The sequence below is a fragment of the Tauraco erythrolophus genome, chromosome 8, assembly GCF_009769465.1.
Source record: "Tauraco erythrolophus isolate bTauEry1 chromosome 8, bTauEry1.pri, whole genome shotgun sequence".
In the NCBI taxonomy this organism is placed as follows: Eukaryota; Metazoa; Chordata; class Aves; order Musophagiformes; family Musophagidae; genus Tauraco; species Tauraco erythrolophus.
In genome coordinates this window covers 31,959,875-31,971,553 of record NC_141472.1, presented here as the reverse complement: position 1 = coordinate 31,971,553, position 11,679 = coordinate 31,959,875, and positions in this window count along the sequence as shown.

Below are 11,679 nucleotides of genomic sequence, written 5' to 3'. Positions count from 1 at the left end.
GTGTATTTCACAGGGAGATGAAAGGCGAGAACTGGTTTTGCCAGATAAAGAGCTGGGCTGTGCACCACGTGCCCACTCCTGCGCTGAGCCCCGCGTCCAAACAGAGGCACCGCCACAGGGGAAAGACGGCAGGCCAGGAGCCACACGGAAGGTAATCCCGCAGCCAAATCATCCTGCAAACAGCGGCAGCTCAAATCATTGGAAAGCCCTTTTTGGCCATTTGCTGTAATTACGTCTGGGCTCTGAGGTGCCATGGCAGCCCCTTCCCAATTGCTGCTCTTCCGCGAAGCTGCCTCTGGAGCTGTCCTTGAGACGTCAGCACTAGGGTGAGTTGGAATCAACAGGAAAATTGGCATCCATGAGAAACGCGGACACCAGGTGTGTATGAGCTGGTGGGAAGAGAGCCACGTTGCTGCCAGGGCCTCGACATCCGCCCGCATGGCATCCATGGGTTCCAGCACCCATGAGAGCAGTGGCACCGCATCTGACCTAATGCCTTTATCCCAGTGGCCAGACACAGCCCAGACACCAGGATGGAAACCCCATGGATGTCTGTGCTGCCGAGCACACGCAGTTCACCCATGCCCATGGGAAAGGCTGAAGATGGATTTGGTCCTTCCAGCTGCCGCCTCTCCAACACCGGTGTTGACACCGAGCTCAGCACCAGGGTGCTGACAGGATCTCAGGGGGATAAAAGCAGCACCGAAGCCCAGCCGGAGGGTGCCGAAACACAAAGGCTGGGTGTTGCGGCGAGCATGGCCGCCACCCACCCCCCTCACCCCCGAGCGATGCACCAGCCATGGCACGGAGCTGCAGACTCCTGTCATTTTCCTAAGTATTACTCGTCTCCTTCAATGCCATTAATCACACTATTTCAATTAACGGACCTGAACCACTGAACAGACCTGTCCTGCGCTAATATGTTATTAATTGGGTCAGGTTGGATGGCAGCAATATTGAGTGCCATGCGGCTCTGAGCTTTCATCTTCTGGGCCAGGCTCATTTCATTTATCTAATCGCCTCCCCGATGCCACAGGGGCCCCGTTTGCTTTTTCCCTCTCCACCCACCTTCGAGGTAATCTGATACATTTTCTGCATTGTCTGGTATCAACTACACACCGAAGAGAGTCGTATCTAATTTACAGTACTCTATTTTCCCGAGAAAAATCAATGATTGTTTACATTACTATCCTACAATCCCTATTTTAAAGTAATTCATGGCAGGGCCGCTGCTATTAATTTTATTAAGCCATTATTAGTGGGCAGATATTATTCTGCTCCATTGATCCTCAGCTGATGCAATTACCACTTACAAAGCTAGTGCCGTATGTCTGAAAATTTCAATTCTGTTTGCAACCTGAAGCTGTACGTTAAAATCGTGCCAGCCAGATGCTGGTGGAAATCAGGGAAAGCTGACTCAAAACAGACAAGGAACTGCCCATATTTTGTAACTTAAATCCTTTTAAAGCAGAGGTACCGATATCAGCCTGGACCTCAGCCATTCCTGAATACCCCATGCCAAAGGCAGAGACATACTCAGATATTCTCCTCAAGCCTCCCTGGTCCTATAGTCCATAGAAAATTCATCATCGTGGATTACCGGTTAACTGAAACATCCTCTGACGTGAATGGCAAATTTTACAGATGAAACTAAGTTTAGCTCTATCTGCACAGAAAATAAGCCAAAAGCCAGGGCAGGCCCATGTCCAGCTGAGTGTGCATTTCACTCTGTTTGCAGAGGATAAATTTCACCCAGGGGCCTCAGATCTCCTTTTCCTCTTCTCTTGTAATTGTAAAAAAGTCATTAGCAGAGCAGTGTGGGAAAATTGAGCAAGACAAAATGGTGCAAATCACCTGGGTCTCAAACATCTCCAGGAAATCCAACAGCACAGAGTGACCGCCTGATCATTAGAGGTGTGCAGAGTCCTGCAGGGCAGGAGGGTACAAGAATCCCCCTTGGTGATGTTCACCCCATTGAGAGGCCACGTGGGTGCCCAGTGTGGCTCACAAGGCACAAAAACCTCATTGTAGCCAGCAGAAATTAAAAACTGCAGTTTAAAATAAAAATAAGGGCTCACCTTCAAGCAGCCAGGAAAAACATTAGCTCAACCACGTCCTTTTGATGATGGACAGAAATGCGCTTTTTGTGTATTTGCAAGTCAATAAAAACCTGCCACTCCAGGAACAAGATAAAACCGAGAAAAGAAAGACAGTTCCTATCCCAGGATCTTTCCCTCTAAATAAAAGGTGATGGATGGATAGATGGATGGATGGATGGACGAATGGAGATAGGGGAGAAAAGTGAACCAAAGAGAAGATAGGAGCCATCCCAACAGGCTGCAGCACCTGTAACCTCACCATTCTTAAGCTAATGATAGACAGAGGGCTTGAAGGAAAACCATGATGTCTGCTGAGAGCCTTGACAACACAAACAGAAGGAAATCGAGCCCCCAGGAGGCCCGGCTAAATGGGACCAGTAGTCGTTGGAGTATGTACTACTGGAGAAGGACCTCCTTTCAGCTAATGCTTTGGCCTGGAGTTATTTCGGAGTGACAGATGTGTTTGTTTGGGATTACAGTTTCATCTGAGGTGAATAAATGCTCTGTCAAATGCGTTTTAAGACATCATGAAGCAATTTATGAACCCTTCTTCAGTAAAAATTAGGCTAAATAAGATTTTTAAACTATTTGTATGACAATACTTGCAGTAGCTCACAGCAGCATCAGGTAGTCGATGTAAATCCCCTTGATTTGGAGAGTGAGGCCGAGTTACACTCTGGCCCCGGAGTTCTCCCAGAATAACATGAAAGGTGTTGTAAAACTACTGGTTCCTGGCAACTGGTTAATGCTCTGGAGAGGGCGATTGATTTATGGGACCTACTGCACTCAGCTAAAATGGTCGTTCAACATTATAAACCAGCAGCCTTGTCTCCCATGCAAAATAAATAAACGAAGGAATAAATTACATGCTTCTCTCCACAAATGAGAGATGCTCTGGCAGCTGGGAAGCTTTGCAGGGTGGCTGCATGATGCTGCAGGACAGTCTGTGCCAGAGGCTTGGCATGTGGGAGCGGAATCCATGCCGTTCAGCTGGGACGCTCCTCGCTGCCCACCTCTGGGTCCCAGCTCCTGGCAGGCTCAGCCGCTGAGATTTGCTGCAGGGGGTGGCGATCGGAGCACCACGAGTCCGTCTGGTTTCCCAGCTGCGGTGTAGCAAGGCACACACCTCCCGTCAGCGGGGTGCGTGGAGGACGGAAGAGCGGCCACAGGGACTTCCCAGACCCAACAGGTCTTACCCTAGTCATGAACAAAGCTGTTCGCAAGGTGATGCTGAAACAGTTCAGATTCATGAGAATTTTTGCTATTTAAGGAAGTGAGTTTTAGCATTTCCTCTCCCTTGTACTTTTTTAATCATTTGAAGTATAACTAGGTGGGGTTTTTAACCCTTTTGGAGAGTGGAGGACTGGGCTAGAGCTTCTTCTCCCTGTGGGAACCGGGCTGTCAGGGGCAGGAGCAGCGTGACTTGTTTGCTGTAGAGGTTTTGGGAGCCCAGAGCATGGACTGAGCCTGCAGCAGCTCTCTTCAGGCAGACCAGAGGCATGTTCGCCCAGTGCCTGTCCCCAGGGCTTGAGACCCTTCTCACCAGGGGGTACATTATAAGCGAGAGCCCTCCCCTGCCTCTCCATCCAGACAGCTCAGAGTCCCTCGCTGGAAACTGCGATAGGGTTTGGCTCATCAGCGTATCGGGATGTGTTTTATCTGCCTGCACAAGCCTGCATGCAGGGACAGATCAGATTAACATGGCTGATGAAAAACATCCTCCTCTTTATCCCCTCTGACAGCAGCAACCCTTTATCAATAGTCTGAAGACAAAGTTTTCTCAGCCATAAGTTTTCCAGCCATAAGTTTTCTGCCTTGGGGGTTCTTTTCTTTTTTTTTTTTTTTTTTTTCCCAGTAGAAGTTTCCTATTTTTTCTTCAAGAAAAATCAAAACATTTTGATGGAAGATTTTTCAGCCATCCTCATGCATTAGACGTGGTGGCAGACAGGCCTGGCACATCAACATCTGCTCCTTCTCACTGGATTAAATTTAATATCTGCTGTGCAAGCGCTAACCCTCCCTCGGAGCTCCACTGGGGTTGGCTCAATGAGACATACCTGACTCGGAGAGAAGAAAACAGCTCCTTTTCTGAAGGTTTCCAAATGCTTTTCCAGAGTGACCCTCTCATCGTTTTATCCCTCTTACAAAGCCAACTTCATAACGCCCTCCAATGAGGCTTCGGGGAGGACAGCGTTATAAATCGCAGCTCAGTGAATCTGCCACTCACCGCTGCTAATATACTGCATTTATCCTCACTGCCGCAGAGGCTGTGGCAGTGAGAGGAGGAAAGAAGGAGAAAAGTAATTACTTCCCGCTCAGCTTGTCACCAAATCCCTTCATCAGCCCCCTCGCATCTTTCTCGGCAGCGTTAGTGACTCGCCACGCTCCGTTGTGCTGGGGCTGGATTCAGCGGCACTGGTGTTAATGGACCATGGGGATGAGGAAGGGGTTGGGTACTGCAGGCATTGGAAGTCCCCTCGGCACCCAGCACGCCTCAGGGTGTCCTGCTCGTGTGCACCAAGTCCCATCAGCCCAAACAGCTGCTGCTTGAATGCCATTAGGATCCCCTAATCAAGACATGGGTTTATTTCATCTGGAAAGTCGTATCCCAAAAGCATCCCCAGTGTGGAGTGAGGGAGAAGAGGAGGTGTCTTCTCCAGGTGTTTTTTTTCAAAGGTAACAGATGTCAGAGAGCCCAATGTTAAAGTCTCTTTCCCAGAGAGGACTCAAACCCCACATCTTCATCCAGCAACGTGGATCAGCCAGACATTGAGCTAAAAGCAAAGATACTGACTCACGAAATGAACCTAAAATGAGGCAAATTTCCTGGTTGGTGCTGAGATTCCCAGGAGCAGCAGCATCTTCCTGAGACCTGAAATTAGGTGGAATATCAGAAGCCCTTACCTGGGGCACGTGTTAAATTGAAGACAGATGTTTTGACCAGCATCTGATGGGCCATTTTACTGTTTTTCTTCAAGTCCCACAAGGTCGAATAAAAGACCAACAGCAAGGGCCTTTTTCCTCCGGGGAGGTGGTGAACGTGGAGACCACTGGTGATGCAGTGAAGATACTCCACTTAACCAGCCTGGCACTGCCATTGCTGGGGTGTCATGCAGTGAAACCAATGTGCCATGTGATAAAATTGATGCACTTCACACTGAAATTGATGCATCACCTTTGGAATCAAATTTATCACCTCTTCCGTCACACTCCATATACTGAATCAGAGTCACCACCTACTGAATTAAAAACTTCGCATGCAGTTCACAACACATCATAAATCAGGCAAAAATGGAATTAAATGCATTGTATGCTAAGAACTCATTCATCACCCCATAAATTAAACATGGGACAAGCCTCTTAAGGCTGTATGTGCCCAGATATAGCCCGCAGAGTCCACTGGGGAAAACATGACACCACTGAAGTCACTGAGGGCTTGGCCATTAACATCAGTTAACTTTTTCAATGCCAGGATCTGCTGCGTACCAGGTCCAGTTCTGTCCTGGACCAACCTGAAACTTGGGTATCCAGCAATTTCCACTGTTAGCAACTCTCCTGTTGAACCATCCACACTCCCCACTTGGAGTTTTAGGCAGGAGCCTGGAGGAGGGCAGCAAATTGGACCCTGGCCCTGCTCCTGCAAGGGAGAACAAAGCCCTCTCAGCAGCAAGAGGCCAGGAGGGCTTTGCACCCCTTGCTGGCAGCTGGCACACAACATCGCACAAGTCTTTGTGCGAATCTGCCACTCACTTCAAGGCAGCAAGAGGGAAAAAACCCCAGGCTCAGATTCATGCGGTGCCAGAGCATCCAAGACAGTTGAGCCCTCGGCAGCAGGCGTTGCCAGTCCTGCGTGACAGACGGGAAACGGGGGCACAGAGCAATGGGTACTGGCTGCTCGAGGCCAAAGCTAGAGACTGGGGCAAAGATAAGACTTCAGAAATTCTTATCTAAAACCAGGATACTATTTTCTGCCTTTTGTTATCTATGTTAATTTTGGCTTTTCTGACAGCACCTCCTTGTGTGTTCTTGCAGCACAGGAGCCCTCTGCCCTGCCCTCGTTCCCCAGGGAAAGGTGGGACAAACTTCCAGCTTGTCTGAAGCATGATGCAGTCAGATACATCCTTGAATCCAATCCACAGTCTTTCCTTTTATTTTCCTATTAATCTGGTCCTCTCAAAATCTGCTCAGGAGCAATTAGAGCCTGTCAGCTAGAAGCTGATGCAACTTCTATTTAATTAGCCCAGCAGCCAATAAAGATCCCATCCATCAACATCTCATGGAAGGTGTGGTTGGTGGGGGGGGGGAGATTTGTCACTTCTTCCCTACATCCAGATGGCTGCGGAGCATCTATCAGTGATCCGATCACACGCATGGACTCATGTGCACATCTGAGGAGACCGACCAGCTGGGAGACATCTGTCCAGAAGCAATTATGGGAGAAAACAGTGCAAGACTGTTCCAGATGCTCTGGGAGCAAGTCCCATTGGTGACTCAGTCTCCGTACCATGGCCAACCTGGGCAGCAAGTGACCCTGGTGGGATAAGCAACTTTGAAGAACTTTTCCTCTTCTGACCTATTTTGCTGCCCTTCCCAGCCACAGGAAAGGGCAGAGATGTGTAAGGAGGGCCAAACACCAACAGGATGAGTTGAGTGAGGCCTGAAGAAGTATGGGGTTTGCCCCATACCTGCTGCCTTTGGCCTGAGAGAGGGATAAGAGCCCCTCTCACTGTGCTGCTACACTGAGAATAAAATCATTAGAGATGGTGAAGCAGGAGAGGGGAAATTAGTTCCCAGGCTGATGGATTCCAGCAAAGTTTTGGGGTGTTCAACATGCCAGAGAAAGTCTTTGGGGTGATACCCTCTTGGCCTGAAAGCTTCTCCTTAAATTGACTGTCAGGTTATCAAATACTTGCCAGATCATCTCCTGCCAGACCATCTAAGCAGGACACATTTGGGTTGGGCTTTTCCCAGAGACGGGGCAGGGTATCCAGGAGGATGGGAAGAATGTAAATCTGTACCTGCACAGTCTCTGTGCTGGCCTCATGTCACGAAAAGGAGGTTTCACCAGCTCAGAACTGCAGGAGTGGATCCCTGCAGGAATCGCTTGCCAACACTGTTTGCAGCCTCACCATCACAATTCATTGAACTAAGAAAAATAAATCAGTTATCACAGGACAGTTCATAGATTACAAACATGAGTGATGGTATCTTCATAATTAATGATCGTGAGAAAGCAGCTTAATAGTTTCGTTCCTTGTGGCTGGTTTGATTTGTAATACACGGCAGCTGGTGTAAGCAAAGCAGGTAACCGGAGCCAGTTTACCCTTGGCGTGTCCAGCTGGTAGCTTCACATCACGAACTCGCACGTAAGGCCGTTTTTCTCAAAGCCTTAACCCCCAACAGCAGAAGAGGGCTGCAAACGTAACTGCATCGATAGCCATATTCCCAAGCTGGGAGATGACTGGGGACTGAATGACAGGCAGTTTCTTGCTGCTGCCCACCACATCTGCAAGTTGCTGTTGTCAGCAAATGTCCCCTGGCATTTGCAGAGAAAATGCCCGTGCGCAGCTCAGGGCATCAAACAGTGCTCTGAGCCACCCAGCTCCTCACTAGTTATTAACAGGAATATCATAGCTGGCATATTACTGTGATCGATGCTGCTTCAATCGACTGGAAAAGTGTTAAGCAAGCCTTAAAAAGAAGTGAGATAAACACTTAAACACCAGGCTAAAATGTCCATATAATAGGGATTATTCCAGGATTGAAAATACATGTGCAGACATGCTGAAATACACAGCTGTGCCCCAATCCCTGCCGCTCCACGCTGGCCACCAATAGTTCCAAGAGAAGTGAATAATGAGTGCTTACATTGCGCATGGGGATGGGCAATTAGCAGAGGGCACATACAAACTGCATTCAGCGTAAGTCTGTGGTTTTACCACTTATCAAATTAAAAGCAATGAAGAAACACTCTTTCTATTAACATATTATTTCAAGCCAAGATGTGGTGCTTGCCTGCTTTTATGCTGTTCCATCAAGTTTTGTTTGATTTGGCTTATTTTTGCTTAAGACCAATGTGTTTCCTACACTCAGAGTTGCCAACTTTAGTCATTTTTGCTGGTGTGATGCTTGTTTTTTCAGAACTCTTGGGGCTTCTCTTTTAAGGAGAGTCTCGGATTTTCTTGCATTAAAACAAAAAAATTGTGACCAGGTCAGTTATGCAGAAACTTATGTGCAGCATTCAGCTTCCTAAACCCAAAAGGCAAACAAACAAACAAACAAAAAAACCCACAAAAACCAACCAACCAACAACAAAAAACCTCTAAAGTGTTATGTTTTAATCATCTGTGATTTTCAAACACTGTTCCCTTGGGGAACCCAACTCACAGATTTTCTGCTTACAAAAGGTGATTTTACTTGAGAACAAATTCACTTCTCATCTCCAAAGCCTGGCTCACACGCTAGTGAATTCCTGTATTGTGCATGCAAAGCCCACGGTCAGAAACCGCAGGGCAGAAATGGCCCCGTGCCCAGCATGTGCTCCGAGGGCAGTGCTTCATGCTTGCTTTGTTCCTCTATTCTGGTGCAGTGTTTTCCCCGAGAAGATGCCCCTGCCTCTGTGACAGCTTCCCCACTGGTTAACTAACCCTTGCTTAAACTCTAGAGGATGCATCAGGCTTTCCCACGGGATATAGCACCCTTCTTGCTTCACCTGCAGCCAACTGCACCAGAACCAACCTTCCCAGGCAGACATTGGCATTTCAGCCCCTTACATACCCTTTACCCTGTGCTCAGACCTGGAGCAGATGGAGGGGAAGCTGCTGCAGAGCATGGATGTGTTTTACCAGTCCGAGGACCTGGATGGAATGTTTCCCAGTGCCACTTCCACTGCTTTACCGAGGACCAAATCCAGCATGTCCTTCTGGATTGCTCTTTTCTACGGAGGCTCCAGGTGAATTTACAATCTGAACAGACTCAGCAAGCTCAGGGTTGGGAGAGAAAAACAGCTCCTTTTGCCAGCCTTTCATGCTAAGCTTCAATATTTAAAATGACTACATTAACTAAGAAATTTATAACAGGTCTAAGCACTTTACCAGGCAAATCCGATTTCTACTTAAGAGAATTGGAGGGAATAAAGCTAAGACATTTGCTCCAGGATAAGATTTAATTCAAAGTGCCAGTGCTAGTTCTCCTACTGCACTTGTAGGTTTAGAGAATAAACCTGCTAGCAAACAATCATCTTAAACAAGATCATCATTAATCCTGAACTCGGCTGTTAAAATGGCTGCGATTGTGAACTAAGAGAGGAACAAGGAAAACCTGGTAATGTGTTTGTTAAGTATTTGCAAACTGTCATATCAATAATGGATAATTAGAAAATTTTGGCCCTCCTGAGCTGATGCATAACACAAAGCTTTGCTTTATTGCACCTAAACTATTATCAATAGCACATTTATTATTATAATAGATGAAAAACAAGCTTCCTAGCTGAAAAACAAGATCAATTTGAGCTCAAGCTATTTGGATGTTTTCTAAATGTTGTAATTAAAATGCAGCATGAATGTTTCTTTAAAAAAAAAAGCGAATAGCCCTACTGCAATTACATACGCCATCCAGCTCTGACTCAGTAACCTGAGAGAAAAAAAACAGGCAAAATTGTATTTGTGTCCAGTCAGACATTTCTCATCTTCAGGGCTTGATGCAGAGCCTAAGCTAACAGAGCTTTTCCTACTGGGTCAGGATCCAGCCCCAGGCTTGAGGATTTGATGCAGGGAGTCAGCCTAGATTGCACTGAGCTCCCTGTGCAGGTCAGGATTTGATTACAGTCCAGCAAAGAAACCCAGCTGAGCTCTACCTCACTGCAAAGACAACTGTAGTTTATGGGGGGAAAAACCTCAAACAACTGTAGAAAGAGATAAAGAAGCCACTTGTGTAAAAGGTTTCACTCCGGGAGCAAGTGTCTTGCAGACAGAAACAGCCGGAGTGACGTTCTCTCTCCCCCTCCCCAAGTGTTATCACACACATCAAAATCTGCAGCAGACAAACGTGACTCTTGACTCCTCCAGCAATTAGAGGCTCGAAGACACTTCCCAGGGGCTGCCTGCCATCCTGCAGAATTGGGCTCTTCTTTTGTTCTGATAAAGAAGTGACTAGTGAGTTACAGCAATCTCCCAGTAGCTCTCTAAATAATTGCATTCTCTTATGTCTTTTAATCATAAGCCCCGCGAGGCTCATAATACCACGTGTGCAATCCAAATTGGCCCATCAGCTCAGTTTATCAAAGAGACCTAATTTAATCCCAGTCTTTGATGGAGACAGGAGCGGTCAAAGTCTTCCCTCATGATCTGCTAAGTTTACTTAGCTCGCAGATCTGTGGCATGAAGGGCACTTGGACTCCAAGTGCGGCATTGATAATAGGAAGCTATGATGAGGAAGACAAAATTGGCAAGAGCTTGACAGTCTGAATCAACAGAAACCACAGCAGAAACCTGGAACAACCAGTGGACACAGAAGAGGCAAAATAAACCCTGTGATGGGAATCACCACAAGTAACATCATTTGACAACAGTCAAATAAATTGTTGGAGGCAACAGTTCCCTCTGAGTGAATATTACCGCTGCCAGAGACCCACCAAGGAAAGGGTTGGAGCAGATGGATCCAAGCCAGAGACACAGAAAAGCAGGAGCAAAATGCCGCAGATGGTAGAGCTGCTCTGACCTGGCAGCATCCCCTCCCAGCCAGAGCAGGAGGCAGTAGGCATGAGAGCACATTCTTCAATGGAAAAGTGCCTGCTCTTCCTCTAACAAGCTGAGAAAGTGCTCAAAACTTACAGTTGAGCAGGACTTCTCTGCTTCTTTTCAGTCCAGTAGGTCAGTGGGCCCCAGGAGGTGTAATAGAGTGACACCAGCCAAGAAATGCTGAGCAGATGGAAGTGAAAACCCAAAGGAAGGAGCTCAAATCCCTGGATTCAAGGGATGCTGAACAATGAACAGCATTAGGACTAAAGGCATCAAAGACAAAGTTTTTATGGAAAAGCTAGAAGCCCAACCTTCGCCAGATAAGTGAGAGTTGACAGGAGAAGACCGGAGCAGTGTTTCATTCCACAGCTGTGAGTGATGGATGTGAACACAGTAAAAAACTGCAAAAAAAGAACAGAAGAGGGAACTCAGAGCCTGCATTACAGAAGCTTGAGGAGTGCTGTGGGCTGTGAGAAATGAAGCACAAGCCCTTCGGTTTCAACCAGCATGTACAAAAGAAGGGTGCAAACAAGGGCCAAAGAAGTCCTCTGGTAAGGATGTAAAAGACTATACCGGCACCATTAGCTCAGAGGGATTCTTCATGGCACTATCAAAGTTTCTGTAGAAGATGGATGGACCATCTGCCTGCAAACAGGCAAGGCCATTTATTTTATACAGGAGTGCAGGTGCTCAGGACAACCGTTGGAGAGAAAAAGAAAACCAGTGATGTTAGCTCCAAAGGTAAAGCCACAGCCAGCAGAGAACAAAAGGTGAGAGAAAGACTCACAAACTGACTAGGGGATGAGGCTGGGGCTCCAGAGCCTCCAGCACAAGCAGGAGGC